Source organism: Pleurodeles waltl, chromosome 12 (genome assembly GCF_031143425.1).
Source record: "Pleurodeles waltl isolate 20211129_DDA chromosome 12, aPleWal1.hap1.20221129, whole genome shotgun sequence".
In the NCBI taxonomy this organism is placed as follows: domain Eukaryota; kingdom Metazoa; phylum Chordata; class Amphibia; order Caudata; family Salamandridae; genus Pleurodeles; species Pleurodeles waltl.
This window is the reverse complement of record NC_090451.1, coordinates 697667353-697683326: the sequence shown is the minus strand read 5'-3', so window position 1 is coordinate 697683326 and position 15974 is coordinate 697667353. Positions and strand designations below refer to the sequence as shown.

Here is a 15974-nt window from a genome sequence, read left to right as displayed (position 1 = left end):
CAAGTGGCAAATGGGATCCAGGAAACTTCAAGGCAGAATGAATTTTCTGTTCAGCTAGTTCCTTTAAAGATATTCTTCTGCAAATGAGCATCTTCTGATCAGATTTGCAACCACTGAACCAACATGCTCCATATTAGGTGACCTAGTTTCTTTATACTTTGACATCCTTCCCTTATACTTTGGCATCTATTAAAGGACCTCCCTCATCTACAGGTAGTGGGATCTGCTTACGTCCATACGTGCCCCCCTCCTCCCCATTATGCATGTGAAAAATCATAATCTTCAGAAAACGACACCATCTAATGTTAAAGGGCCCTGTTATAAAAATAATTCTGGTAAGAGGGTTGAGTAGGACTGGGCAGAGGTGGCCTGTGGGAGTACGTATGAACTTAGGCTTCAATCCCTGAAAGTGGACATGCGTCCTTTTTGATTCCAGGGACACACTTACCCAGTGGTCGGCTGCCCCACAGTGGTGACATACCCTAGCTTGGGGTTGTATTTATGGTGGTGCAAAGTCCCTTCCTCCTCTGCCAATTAGTCCAGTCTATCCTCCTTATTACGCTTCTCGCCCCCTATTGTCACTCTGTTGCAATAAAACATGTCCTTTCAAATCCTTACTGGATTTGTCAGTTTGAGTTTCATCATCATTATGCTTCTCAGACAGATTAATACTGTGATTATGGCAGGCATTTCTGTCAATGGTTTTGTATTTCAACAAGGTATTGGATCTTTAATAGATTTCCTTATCTTGAATAAAACAACTGACCAATGCATGTTGGTCCATTCTCTTTGGGATCCAAGGCACTGTGCACAAAGCAACTTATTTCATGGACCATAATAGCTGTGGACTGTTAAATTCCTACTTTGCTTAGTTTGTGTTAGTCTACTTTCTTTTTTGGCAGTTGTATTTAATCGTCTATGGGCCCCTCATCCTGATTTTCTTTTTTGTTACATTATGGCAATTTTCTACCCATTTGTTTCCCTGTATGGTTTTTCCATATCTCTTTTGGCACTGTAATGGAAAACACATGGTCTAAGTCCCTTATTGTCAGCCATCCAATCTGTAGTAACCTCTAGTTGTGGGTCTACCATTCATCTGTATTTTCCTTAATGTTTGGATAGTCTTTAGCAAAAGCTAATAGCTCTTAGCCCAAGGTGCATGTACATAAAACAGACTGTGTAGTGTTCAATCCAGAAACTTCTCACATTGGAAACTGGCCATCCATAGTTTTATCTTAATTGTGGATTATAAATGCATCACTAGACATTCTGCTTCTCCTTTAGTTTGAAGGTTGCAAGCCTGGTAATCAATGTTCTGTAGCTCTGTATCCCATTCATATTTTAATACCACCTTTTTTTATATTCCCTGGCCCCATGTTATTTTAAATTAAGTTTGAAATATATTTTACTTATTATATACAATGATTCATGAAGGTAACGTAATCAAAGACAAATCTGCCTATAGTTGAACTGTAAGTGTGAATTTTTCCTAGTGTGGTTACTCCACTGTTTCACAAAGTTCAGCCTGAAGTCCTTTTTTTCTATCAATTCAAAAGCAGGCAAATCTTTTGGTGGTGTGGGCTGTGCCTGATCCACCCGGGTAGCCATTGCCTCTGGAGGTGTACATATCAGATCTAGGAGGAACCGCCCCCTAAAACAGCAGTGCCTCCAGTTTGATAGTGTAAATAATGTCACTGCTCACAAATCGAATGTAGACGTCAAAGAATCTTCTTCACTTAGCTGCAGCGCTGTAGAGAGGCCGGTACACTTCAGATCAGCAACTCTGGTGAATGAAACATGTACATGACATATATGTTTAAGACACCACTGGTTATAGTTGAAAAAGATAAGTCAAGCACAAATATCCTAGTGGATGCTGGTATCTTTGAAAGGATGTGGCTATAAATGTTCCTGACAGATGTACCACTTTTGGACTTCTTAATTTTTGACTTCTGGACTTTCCCCTCATTAGTTTCACGCATAAATTAGAAAAGGCCTAGCCCATGACTTTACAGGGTCAAAACACAACTCAGCAGAATTTCCCGTAGACCTCTGCTAACATAAGTTGTCCTTTCTGATAAAGCAAACGGGCCTTTAGCTATTAGAAGACTGAAGAAATAATACATCTCAGCAGTTCCAGAGTGGCAGGAGCAGTTGGTTAGTGTTATATGAGCAGAGACACATGTCTCAAAAATAGAACACATGGATGGGTCAGTAGGAATAAATGAGACTTGGCTGGCACAGACTGAATGTGGCTAATAAGCCCGTCCTTCAGAGTTTGGGCTTCATTTAAAATTTGGCAGATGGGGTTACTCTGTCACAAAAGTGACTGATATCTTGTCTGTTGTATTAAAATCGCATTATAACCTATGGGAATCGTAATACGATGGATTGGATATCTGTCACTATTGTGACAGTAAACTGTCCGGCCCAGAGTGTCAGTGGATGTCAGCACCTCAAAAGTAGTGGTTTAATATTAATTTTTCATAATCTTAAGTTTCTCTACCCTCACCTCTGTCGGTGCTCCTACACCTTCCATTTCCCTTCTGCTCATGTTATGTTTTTTCTCCCTAGAGGCCAGCTTCTGTGTAGTTGCTACCAAGCCACTGGGTTCATTTAATGCATTTAAGCCACCCTTATTATTTAGTTTACAATTCAGGTGTGTTGGTCTAGAAAAATATATTTATGGCTAGTGTATATCACAAGCATGCACCACTTACATATTTATTTGTTGCTTTAACAGTGTTTTTTTATGCCCTTAGTTTGAAAGTTGTTTGGCTGTCGTGAAAAGAACTGTCCGTTTTGTGAGGAAAGAAATTACACTATTTGTAGGTGCTTGCTAGATTTGTAGATGTGGGAGTGGTGAAGGTAAATGGTGCTGGGTTGAATCCTGGGAATTGAACTCCTTTACAGCTGGTCGATTTCCTAAGCTTCAAAAAGAAAGGTAAGCCTTGTTGGAGAATTGGAAAGCATGCAGGAATTTCTCACATTTCTCCTGCTGAGTTCTGCTTTGGGTAGGCAGGAATGTTTGGAGTATAAACTGAGACCTTCCCCATAATCTGAAATCAGTATGATGACACAAAATGAGCATTTAACACGGATTATGCATTACACTATTAATCTACCTAATATGTGCATTTAAATGATTGTGAATAGTATAAACAGTTACGCAATAATTATGAATAATCGGGCAAGGCTGAAAGAACCCCCAATCTTATTTCATCACATACCCTTAACCTATTAGAGTAGAATCCGCATACGTTAGAAACAGCCATCTAGCAGCATACATGCATTAAAATATTAAAATGTACTAGGTCATGAAAAGTTTCCCTGTATACCTTAATATGCCATCAGATGATGCTTAGAGACAGATGGCACCGGGAGTCGCTGACCTGACTGATTTTAGAACCCAGTGTGTCTGGTCTAACAATATATTAAATATTTAGACTTGTGCAAGTTGGAAATCTACCAAATGATTCCCATTTGGTTGATAGTGTAAGCGGAGTGTAAGGCTTCTACTCTTTCCACCCAAGCTCTTACCACTGTTTCCATCTTGCATCCTTGAGCAATGTGGCCTCCAGTGCAAGTGATGTACTTTGGGGTACTGGGTAACGACTGTTTTGGGTCATCTGTGCTAGATAAATGGCCAGGGGATATGACCCTAAGGACTTTGAGCCTAAAGTTACCTCAAGCTATCAAATCAGGGACTGCAAGTGACCGCTAAAAGCTTTGGGAGAGGCCAGCACTTATGACCTCTGTTTATTCTGCAGATTACAACACCAAGGGCATGGAGCTCAACCTACCAAGCTACGATGCCATCCCTACAGAGCCAGGAATTATGAACATCCCTCTTGCAACTTGAGTGTTCCGGAAAACGCAACAGATGCTGATCATGCCCCAGTAGCAGAGATTTCTGGAGTGCTCCTCAGATTGGAATACCTGATGGTGAAGATTATGCCTACTTATCATTCATTAGATACTGATTTCTGCAAGATGATCCCTCTTCCTTGTACATCTTTAAAACATTTCTGCTCATAATAATCCTCTGTATCTCTGTTATATAGCATTTTTCATGTTCAGTTTATCTGTTATATTGGTATGGTTTCTATCCAACATGTACATCTGTTTTAGCTCCACACTTGCTTCTGCTGTATGTTATGGCTCTACAGTATCTAGTTTTTCTGCTGTATCAGTTATGTACTCTCCCATATCACTATGGTATACCTCTACCTTGATATCTGCTAAAGTTCTATTCTTTCAGCTGCATCATTCATTTTTTTGTTTTGTCTGTGGTACACATTTACTATGCATATCTTTTGTAGTTCTACAGTATCTGTTTCAGCTGCATGTTTGTGTGTGTGTGTGTGTATATATATATATATATATATATATATATATATATATATATAGCTTCCATCTTTATTGTATTTACTCAACATTTCAGTCCGTATTTATCCATATTTATTTTTTGGCCATCTTCTTTGTATTTTTCCATATTTTGTTAGTTCACTGCTCTCCTCACGCTAGTGGCTGGGCTCCACTTAGCTGACAGTGACTCCGAATAAATACTGATTTCTTCTGTTTCTGGTGCTTCACAGTAGTTTCAAGATATTTGGGTTTCTCTTAGCTCAAACAGGTTTATTTTTGATAGTTATGGTTCCCTGAACCTCATTGTTTAATTTGTTTTTGGGAGGGGGGAGGAGGGGGGGATGGGACGGGGGGGGGGAATTTGGTCTGTTACCCTCCTCTCCATTCCTTAGGTTTGTTCCAGACAAAGTTGTGCTTAGGATATATTTGGCTAAATTGGCCAATGGCCGTGTCTGACACTAACACAAAACGATGGTGTGATTGAGGGGGTAGATGTTTCGTTTTGTGCATCTTTAGAACTGATGTAATGGTTCTCTTTTTGTTACAGAATTTTGCAAGACTCCGGTTCAACAACTGTAGAAGTGGAGCTGTACCTAAATGAAGTGTTTGTTAGCCTAGAAAATGTCAATTTTTTGGTGTACAATATGCAGAAAGATGTCAAAATAAAACTCAGCATTTTTATTAAATCAGTCCTTGTTTCTAATTTGGACATTTTACTCTGTCTACCTTTCTCGCTCTATGCCTCCCTATTTGTATTCATCCATAGCCCCTCTCTCTGCCTCTCTATTTGTATCTCTATCCCTCTTTACCCACCTCTGTATCTACCTCTTCCTCTCTCCCTCTACATCCCTGCCCCTCCACTTTTTTATCCCTCACTCTCTCCACATCCCTATTTCTCTCTTCCTCCCTCCCCCTCTCTCTACTTCTTTCTGTCCCTCTCCCATCCCTATTTCTCTCTTCCTCACTCCCCTTATCCCCATTTCCCTCTTCCTCTCCCATCCCTATTTCTCTCTTCCTTCTCTATCCCTTTACCTCTTTCTATCCCTCTCTCCATCCCTATTTCTCTCCCCCTCCCCTCTACATCCCACCCCATTTCTTTCTCCCTCTCTCCCCGTCCCATTTTCTCTCTTCCTCACTCCCTATTTCTATCTTCTCCCTATCCCTCTCTTCCTCTCTCCCCCTACTTCTTTCTATCTCTTCCTCACACCTATTTCTCTCTTCCTCTCTTCCTCATCCCTCTTCCTCTCTCCCCTTCTCTTCCGCTCTCCCCCTTCTCTTCCGCTCTCCCCCTTCTCTTCCGCTCTCCCCCTTCTCTTCCGCTCTCCCCCTTCTCTTCCGCTCTCCCCCTTCTCTTCCGCTCTCCCCCTTCTCTCTTCCGCTCTCCCCCTTCTCTCTTCCGCTCTCCCCCTTCTCTCTTCCGCTCTCCCCCTTCTCTCTTCCGCTCTCCCCCTTCTCTCTTCCGCTCTCCCCCTTCTCTCTTCCGCTCTCCCCCTTCTCTCTTCCGCTCTCCCCCTTCTCTCTTCCGCTCTCCCCCTTCTCTCTTCCGCTCTCCCCCTTCTCTCTTCCGCTCTCCCCCTTCTCTCTTCCGCTCTCCCCCTTCTCTCTTCCGCTCTCCCCCTTCTCTCTTCCGCTCTCCCCCTTCTCTCTTCCGCTCTCCCCCTTCTCTCTTCCGCTCTCCCCCTTCTCTCTTCCGCTCTCCCCCTTCTCTCTTCCGCTCTCCCCCTTCTCTCTTCCGCTCTCCCCCTTCTCTCTTCCGCTCTCCCCCCTTCTCTCTTCCGCTCTCCCCCTTCTCTCTTCCGCTCTCCCCCTTCTCTCTTCCGCTCTCCCCCTCCTCTCTTCCGCTCTCCCCCTCCTCTCTTCCGCTCTCCCCCTCCTCTCTTCCGCTCTCCCCCTCCTCTCTTCCGCTCTCCCCCTCCTCTCTTCCGCTCTCCCCCTCCTCTCTTCTGCTCTCCCCCTCCTCTCTTCCGCTCTCCCCCTCCTCTCTTCCGCTCTCCCCCTCCTCTCTTCCGCTCTCCCCCTCCTCTCTTCCGCTCTCCCCCTTCCTCTTCCGCTCTCCCCCTTCCTCTTCCGCTCTCCCCCTTCCTCTTCCGCTCTCCCCCTTCCTCTTCCGCTCTCCCCCTTCCTCTTCCTCTCTTCCGCTCTCCCCCTTCCTCTTCCTCTCTTCCGCTCTCCCCCTTCCTCTTCCTCTCTTCCGCTCTCCCCCTTCCTCTTCCTCTCTTCCGCTCTCCCCCTTCCTCTTCCTCTCTTCCGCTCTCCCCCTTTCTCTCTCTCTTCCGCTCTCCCCTTTCTCTCCCTCTTCCGCTCTCCCCTTTCTCTCCCTCTTCCTCTCCCCTCTTTCCCTTTCTCTCTCTCTTCCTCTCCCCTCTTTCCCTTTCTCTCTCTCTTCCTCTCCCCTCTTTCCCTTTCTCTCTCTCTTCCTCTCCCCTCTTTCCCTTTCTCTCTCTCTTCCTCTCCCCCTTTCTCTCTTCCTCTCCCCTCTTTCCCTTTCTCTCTTCCTCTCCCCTCTTTCCCTTTCTCTCTTCCTCTCCCCTCTTTCCCTTTCTCTCTTCCTCTCCCCTCTTTCCCTTTCTCTCTTCCTCTCCCCTCTACTTCTCTTTCTATCCCTCCCCATCCCTATTTCTCTCTCTCTCTTCCTCTCCCTTCTACTTCTATCCCTCCCCATCCCTATTTCTCTCTCTCTCTCTCTCCCACTTCTATCCCTCCCCATCCCTATTTCTCTTCCCCCTTCTCTTTCCCTCCCCATCCTTATTTCTCTCTCTCTCTTCCTCTCCCTTCTACTTCTATCCCTCCCCATCCCTATTTCTCTCTCTCTCTTCCTCTCCCTTCTACTTCTATCCCTCCCCATCCCTATTTCTCTCTCTCTCTTCCTCTCCCTTCTACTTCTATCCCTCCCCATCCCTATTTCTCTCTCTCTCTTCCTCTCCCTTCTACTTCTATCCCTCCCCATCCCTATTTCTCTCTCTCTCTTCCTCTCCCTTCTACTTCTATCCCTCCCCATCCCTATTTCTCTCTCTCTCTTCCTCTCCCTTCTACTTCTATCCCTCGCCATCCCTATTTCTCTCTCTCTTCCTCTCCCTTCTACTTCTATCCCTCGCCATCCCTATTTCTCTCTCTCTCTTCCTCTCCCTTCTACTTCTATCCCTCGCCATCCCTATTTCTCTCTCTCTCTTCCTCTCCCTTCTACTTCTATCCCTCCCCATCCCTATTTCTCTCTCTCTCTTCCTCTCCCTTCTACTTCTATCCCTCCCCATCCCTATTTCTCTCTCTCTCTTCCTCTCCCTTCTACTTCTATCCCTCCCCATCCCTATTTCTCTCTCTCTCTTCCTCTCCCTTCTACTTCTATCCCTCCCCATCCCTATTTCTCTCTCTCTCTTCCTCTCCCTTCTACTTCTATCCCTCCCCATCCCTATTTCTCTCTCTCTCTTCCTCTCCCTTCTACTTCTATCCCTCCCCATCCCTATTTCTCTCTCTCTCTTCCTCTCCCTTCTACTTCTATCCCTCCCCATCCCTATTTCTCTCTCTCTCTTCCTCTCCCTTCTACTTCTATCCCTCCCCATCCCTATTTCTCTCTCTCTCTTCCTCTCCCTTCTACTTCTATCCCTCCCCATCCCTATTTCTCTCTCTCTCTCTCCCACCCCATCCCTATTTCTCTCTTCCTCTCCCCTTTACTTCTATCCCTCCCCATCCCTATTTCTCTCTTCCTCTCCCCTCTACTTCTATCCCTCCCCATCCCTCCCCATCCCTATTTCTCTCTTCCTCTCCCTTCTACTTCTATCCCTCCCCATCCCTATTTCTCTCTTCCTCTCCCTTCTACTTCTATCCCTCCCATCCCTATTTCTCTCTTCCTCTCCCTTCTACTTCTATCCCTCCCATCCCTATTTCTCTCCCCCCTTTCTATCCCTCCCCATCCCTATTTCTCTCTTCCTCTCCCCTCTACTTCTCTTTTTATCCCTCCCCATCCCTATTTCTCTCTTCGCTCTACCTCCCACCCCATCTCTCTATCCCTCTCTCCCCATCCCTATTTCTCTTCCCCCCCCCTATTTCTCTTCCCCCCTTCTCTTTCCTTCCCCATCCTTATTTCTCTTTCTCTCTTCCTCTCCCCTCTACTTCTCTTTCTATCCCTCCCCCAAGAAATATAAAATAAATCATCAATCCAAATGAACAACACAACCAGGCTGTTCCTGCATGACATTTTTTTTTGATGTCATGGTATAATTGAGGGAGAGTAATAGTGTGCCTTCAATTGGTCTGGATTTTTATATATAAATTAAAAATTTATAAGTCCTTTTTGACAAAAAGGTTTTTTTTTTAAATTCAAGAACTGAATTTCAATATATTTTTCTAAATAAAAACCAAAAAGTCATAAGTCCAAATTTGAAAAAGGGTAAAATCAGCACAATATTTATATTGTAACTTTCTAGAAAGTATAGGTTTTTTTTAAGTCCTACATTGCCAAAGAAAGGAGTTCTAAAAGCAATTCCATCAACTACAAAAAAACATACTAGAAACTACAGTTGTTAAAAACAGGCTTAGAGGAACATAAGATAGGACACTCAAAAAGAAGGGAGTCCAGAATCTACATCCGCTTGAGGCTCTAGTGCATCTTTCAGAACAGAAAAGAAAACTCAGCAACAGAACTAGATGAAGCTAAACAAACTAACTAGTTTTGCTATCACTACAAATGACCATGAAAATTAGCACATTGACAGAAGTAGACTGGGGATGAAAAGAAAACTACAAGTAGAGCACTTCACAGTCTAGCAAAAAGCACTCAATTAACCTGGACAACAAACCTTTTTGCATCCCCACGAATGACCATGAAAATTAGCATACAGGCACCAAAACACTCAATAGGCAAAATGGAAACCAATTGACACTTCTAGAAAGTCCACCAGCTGAACCCTGAGTTTGAGACACTGGTTGTATTAGAAACACCATACTCTAGAGGGCCACAAATTTAATTCAACTTAAGCAACATCATCAAACTCTTGGTAGACTGTCCCAAAACAATGTTTTCTAAAGATCAACACTAACTATAGCTTCTGTTCCTCAAAGTACAAAAGGAGGCTGGCGATATTACAAAAATAGCCTGAGTTTGACTACGGAATTCTCATTTCATACCTGGATATTGAACTTTAGCCAAAAACATTCCTAGATGCCTCTAACCCAAGTCCTAACAATCTGGGGACTGGCAGATCTAAGAAAAGCTCTTAATATCCCAGCAAGAGCAGCCCTTTAGAAAGCTTGAACACATTTCAGGCCTTACAACACACAGTGCCTCGAACCACCAAAATGTCTTTGTTAAATTGGCAAGCCATTAGCAAGGGGTATAACATTCCCAAAAAACAGATCCGTATACTCCCTAGTCTGAATTTTGGCTCTCCTTACACCATCCCAAAAATTATTGTTCCGGACAACAAAGCCCAAAAAGCTAGGATCTCTATCCACCATCCACACTGTAATTAAAAATGACCACATTAGGCTTCAATTGAAAATGTTGCTACCAAACAGCTCCTGTTACTCAGCCACACCACACATCCAATTGCTTATCAAATAATAGACAAAGATCTTCTTGAGTCAAGTGTATTCTTTTTTAACAAGCTACAACAGAGAAAATGATTGAACGCAATGATCTCTGCTCCTTAGTGGCAAACATTGATCCTTGAAAAGTACTAACTTCTACATTAAAATGCAATGCAAATTCAGGCATGTTTCTGCTCCACCAAAACAAACATAACAGGTGGGGGAAATGTTCAGTCAATACTCCGATCTATGGCAGACAGATGTAAAAGTAACCTCTCCCACAACTTGCACATATTAACACCAACAACTGCTGTATGCATTTGATGCAGAGGATGTTGTAGTCCCCGTTGAGATCCACTGCCATCACAGATTGTCAATGAAACCAACGTGCACAATGATGAATTAAAATCCTACATTTAAAAAAAAAAAAAAAAAATCCCAGAGACAAACAATTCAACAAGCAACAGAATGCAAATCCAACATCTAAGGAACTGCACCCAGCTCCAAGCCAACACTGAAGATTTACATTTGAACAAGACTGCAATTAAGGTTTAGAAATTAGTACTGAATATTACGCAAAAGAACACTCTCCTCAACCCCACACATGGACTGACCTCACTTGTACACATTCCCAAGCTCTCTGATGGAAGGAGTACCACCCACCAGCAACAGGATTAGCACAATAAAGGGAACAAATCCGTGCCAACACTCAGGCCAAGAAGCATCCAATAGGGGGACAATAAGCCAACTAACCACCTTCCAGCAACTCCACCAGCTGTAATCCAGCGCTTGTAACCTTAATTATTCTATTAGAACCTCAAGACAACTCCAGAGGGCTATAAAATTAGTTGAATAGATCCAACTGTCCAAAAACTGAGCTCCAAACTTCGCTTTTCTTTCTCCAAGGAGAAAGTAGAGAAATCTGAAGAATAGCATTAACTAATAAACAAAGATGAGTTTGATAAAATTATGACATCAACGTATTGCACAATTTCCCGGGTCTAAGCCTAGCATACTAGATTCATTGCGCCTACCAGTTTTTCAGATCTAAGAGTTGGAAATACCGTAAGCATTCTAAATAAAATCGCAAGTGCATTATAGTGGGTGCAACTAGTTACCTTCAATAGGATCCTCTCAAAAATGCAAAGTGCTGGCTCTAAATCAAAGCAGTTTGAATCACCATTGTTCTTCAATTTTCTAAGTCAAAACTCTGCATACTTGGCGATCTCCAGGACTAAAGGAAGAAAGTGCTAACATTCCTTGTGTTGCATTTGAATAATTTGTCAAAAGGCTTTCGATGACTCCACTTCTGCCAAAAGCCAAGTAAGACCTGCTAATGTAAATTACAAAAACACAATGCTTTGTAAGTGGAAAAAATAATCCTCCCTTTAATTTCAGATATGGTAATGGATGTAAGCAAAGTAATGTAACATTACTCCATGTTACAAATGTAAAATAAAAGGTATAACATATGTTTAAGTTAACACACCGATAAAAAGATCTACTTGCATTTGCCACGAGAAGATGATGGAACTCCATTTTCTCGAAGAGTCGTACTATCTGTTGGAGGTATTCTGCTGACGTGGCCCATTTCAACTTCTAGGTTCACTGTACAATGTGGATGTAGCATGTACAGGATAATTAATTGCCTTAACCTTCATTACATGCAGAATGTTGACATTCCCTACAACTTAGACTCATAGTACCTTGGTTTCATGAAGGGCATTTCTCACTTTTGGGAAACCAATTGTGATGGTGTTCTCCAAGCATGTCAGTTTCTTATGACAACCTACATTTGTTTTTGTTGCAGACTCTGCACCTTAAGCATTGATGTCTCCAAACCTGCAAAGAGTTGCACATTTTTTTTCCCACTATTACCAGTTCCCCAATTTGGTTGGGAGTCTGGGTTTGCTATACATCTTGCGTCCAGTTGTCTTGTCCTCTCTGTGACTCAGAAACTCCGATTCAGTGCTGGAATGCTGTGTCCGTGCTGTAAAGATCAATTGGTTCATCAAATTGCATGTAACATTCAACACATCCATGAGCCTGGATATCTGCCAGAAAATTGATTTATGGTGACCATTTTGACCAACAATTAAGCAGGCCACATATACATGTATTTTATTCAACCTCATACTCAAGTGTTTTCACAACATCTACCAAGATGCACTGCATTCTCAATGTTATATTAATATAATGATTCCAGTCCCTATTTTATGTATACACAAGAAGTGTGTAGATTGTATAATGAGTTTCTGATTTGACAAAGCCTAACCACATACATTTTTGTAAGAATGCTATATTTACTTGGCGAGGTACCTGGAATGTCAGATGTATCAATTGTACGGACGTCCACAACTGATTCTGGCTTCAGAGGAGGTTTTATCGCAGTTAGTGGGGGCTCCTCCAGCAGCTCTGGCCTTGATGGATCTCTGCGTCACTCCAACAGTTGATTTCTCCTGCGTTTCTTTCAGTGTTATCCTCTTGTTATTCAGGTACTGTGAGGGATGAATTCTCAAACATTGACAAACAAAGGCTAACTAAGGATTTTATACTCTCTGCTGAGATCCACTGCCATCTTGTGCGTAGGCAAGATCTGAGTGACATTGCAAAGGGAAAGAGCTGACATGGACTTAGCACCCATGAATGGTGGCAGCAACTTTTTAACTAGGGACAGAGTAGGGCACTCCGAACTTAAAACCCCCAAAGGGATGTCCCCAAATGTAAAGAAGGTGATGATATCACTAAGTGGTGCACAACCTATGACAGGACCGGTGTTTCCATAAGACTTGCTAAACAGCACTGAGACTCTCCCCTTTGGGACTTTTTCTCAGTAAAGTGCAGGGACAGACTCCTGGCACTGACCGAAGCAGATGCTAAGTCCTATGGTCTCATGAAGGACACCCTGATTGAGGGCTTTTAGACTCATGCTTGAAGAGTAGAGTCAGCCCAGAGTATATTTTGTAAACATTTCAGTAAAGACACTAGGTGGCTGGTTAAAAGGCAGAAATATGCATGATTATGAGTGGCTTTGCTATTTATTAATGAATGAGCATCTGTTGAGTAACTGCAGGAAAAGTTAACCAGTTCCTGGTAGACCTAGATCTACTTTCTCCTCAAGAGGTGGGGAAAAATACAGACCACTGGTGGAGGAGACCACAAAAAGGCCCGAAGGCAAAGAGGTTAAACAGAACAAGGATAAAAAAACAGTCTTTTAAAGGCACCCATAAACCTGCACCCCTGGTCCTCAGGACTTTTCGCAAACTAAGGGTGTGTACAAAGACAAAAACTGGGATGTCTAAAAGGCTTGGTATCATGACTCCAACCTCCTGGAGATCCTACCTGTCCCCCAAAATATGCCTCTAGTGCACTTGCAGTAGTAAGTTTCCAGATCGGATTCCAAGTAGGCCCAAGACCATGCCAGTGAATCTACTCTAGACTCAGAGAGTGGGACAGATGTAACTACCCTGGCTGTCTGGCACCTGGAATCTCGATAAGTACAAAAAATCAGCTAGATATTAATGGAATTAGGTTTGAAACACAGAGTCACCGGTGCCAGTGTCACTTTGACTGAGCGACTAGTGTCCTCCGATCTACACTTGACTGGCGAGATGTGTACAGTACTCAATGCTGATAATTTCGCGTGTGAAATTATGGGCCAACCTACCAAGAGAACAGGCAAGAAGTCTCAGAAACCAGATGTCAGATCAGGTCCCTTTTCCTCAGGGATAAGACCAGTCAGCCCCAGGAGCTAGGGCCTTACATGGCAGACCTCTTGGGCCCAGGGTGACCTTCTATGGAAAATCTGGGCCAGGGGACCTGTTCTACTCTTTAAGGCATGAGATAAACTGCTGATCAGAGGAAGGAAGCTATCAGTTGCTACCACTGGACCTATTCGGAGGAGGGACTACTTTTCACAGAGGCCAGAAACCCTGCCAGATTCAGCAGTTTAGAGAGTTTCTCCACACTTTGGACCATGATATGCACCTAGTTGGGTGAACCTCTTCCACTAGCCAGGTATGTCCCAGAAGGTGAAGGAGTTGTCTAATTCCTGTGCCACCTGTCTTCCCAGGTGGACACCCAAACACCCCCTTAAATTCCACCAGTGGTTGGGCTTCCCTTTGAAAGAGTAGGGGTTGACATTGTTAGTCCCCTTTACCCCCCCCCCAACTACATCATACTTGTTGTGCATCAAACTACCAGGAACCCTGTAGCAATTCCCCTGAGAACAACAGTAACTTGGGCCTTCAATAGTATATTTTCAAGAGTGGGTTTTCCAAAGTAGGTGATGTCAGACAGGGGTAGAAACTTGATGCCTGGCTACCTGAAGCACATGTAGGCTTAATGTGGTATGGCCTAGAGGTTCACTCCTCCATATCCCCCACAGACCAATGGCCTTGTTGAGAGACTCAACAAGACATTGAAAGATATAATTGGTGAACTCCCTGAAAAACTCAGGAGATTGGATGTCTTCCATGCCTGCTTTTCACCTTCAGGGAAGTGCCGCACATGGGAGTAGGTTTTTTCCCCCCCTTTAAACGTCTGTTTGTGCAACAGCTAAGGGAACTACTTTGAGAGGTCTGTACCATCCCTCCTTCAGAGAACCCAAACAGGCTATTGTGGACTATGTACTTAAACGTTCTGTAGCAAAGGCCAAGTACATGGAAAACACATCCAAAAAACCTTGAAACCAACCAAGAGCTTCAGAAGCTCGGGTATGACCAAAAGCCTACACTGGTGGAGTTCCAACCAGGGCATAAGATGTAGGTTTTGGAGACTGTGGCTCCCAGTGCCTTCCAAGACAAAGACTCTATCCAAGAGAGAAAAGAGTCAGTCAACTATCTGGTGGACTTTGATTTGTACTAGAAATGCCTTAAATCCAATCATGACCAAATTGAGATTACTTACCATGGTCATGGTCACTGGTGATGGACAGGTAGGTGAGAGTGAAGGTCACCCAGATCTCGACTCCAGGAAACCAGATAAAGGCTGTGGAGGGAGTGGTCTTTTCAGACACCATCACTGACCCGCAGCAGACTGACTACAAGCAAGTCTTGCAGCAGTATGCTAAGTTCTTCTCTTTGACCCTTGGTAAGACTACCTTGTGTATACACGATGTAGCCACTGAGGACAACTTACCTGTAAAGAACAAAATCTACATAAAGTAAGATCATGTCAAAGAGCATCAAGGCTGAAATAAGCAGGATGATGGAATTGTGAGTCATTTAGCGCTTTGAGAACCCCTGGCCAGCCCTGTTGCCTTAGCCCACCAAGCCTCATTCCCAGGGTTGGAAAGAAATCAGTTTTTTTGTGGACTATAGGGGCCTCAATGCTGCACACCCAATTCCTAGAACTGATGAACTGATTGACAGGTTACGGTCAGCCAAATATCTTGGTACTTTTAATCCCACGTCACAGTACTGGATGACAAGTCTGACCTCTGGAGCAAAGGAAGAATCAACATTCTCCACTCCTGATGGGTATTATCCGTTAATTGTCATGCCTTTCGATTGGAGGATACCACTGCTGCCTTCCAACAATTGGTAACAAAGTCCTTGCTGAGTTAGAAGACCTTAGTGCAGCACATCTTGATGAGATCGCCGTCTTTAACTCTACCTGCAGGATCACCCCATCCACACTGGAAAGGCACTATAGGTTATGAAAAGTGCAGGCCTCATTATCAAGGCAAGAAAGTTCTAGCTAGGGCAGAGCCACCGTTCTATACTTGGATCACCTTGTAGGTAAAGACCAAGTTCAACCAGTCCAACCCAAGATGCATACAGTTCTGGACTGGGTAGCTCCAACAACCCAAGTCAGGGCATTTCCTTTATTGAGTGGGTACTACATGAGGTTTGCGAAAAGATGTGTCATCCTCTAACAGATCTGACCTCCAAAAAGGTAAACTGAACAATGAGCTATACAAAGGCCTTTAACACCCTGAAAGAAGCATTTTGCTCAGAAACCATCCTAAAAGCTCCACATTACACCAAGCAATTCCTAGCTTGTCTCTGAACATGGGTCAGGACTCCTGCTGTTCCAAATCAACGATAATGGCCATGACCAACCTGCTGCTTTCATTAGCT

The 15974-nt window shown here is 43.6% G+C and overlaps 1 protein-coding gene across 1 annotated transcript in view; it reads left to right on the top strand.

The window, feature by feature from the left end:
• The window catches only part of LOC138266883 (phospholipid scramblase 1-like), a 67900-nt gene extending 62843 nt beyond the window's left edge, over nucleotides 1-5057 (top strand). Inside the window, exons 11-12 of the mRNA XM_069215604.1 lie at nucleotides 3771-3945; nucleotides 4916-5057. The gene's annotated coding sequence lies outside the window, so the exon portion shown is untranslated. The remainder of the gene's footprint in view (nucleotides 1-3770; nucleotides 3946-4915) is intronic.
• Nucleotides 5058-15974: the final 10917 nt, after the last annotated feature.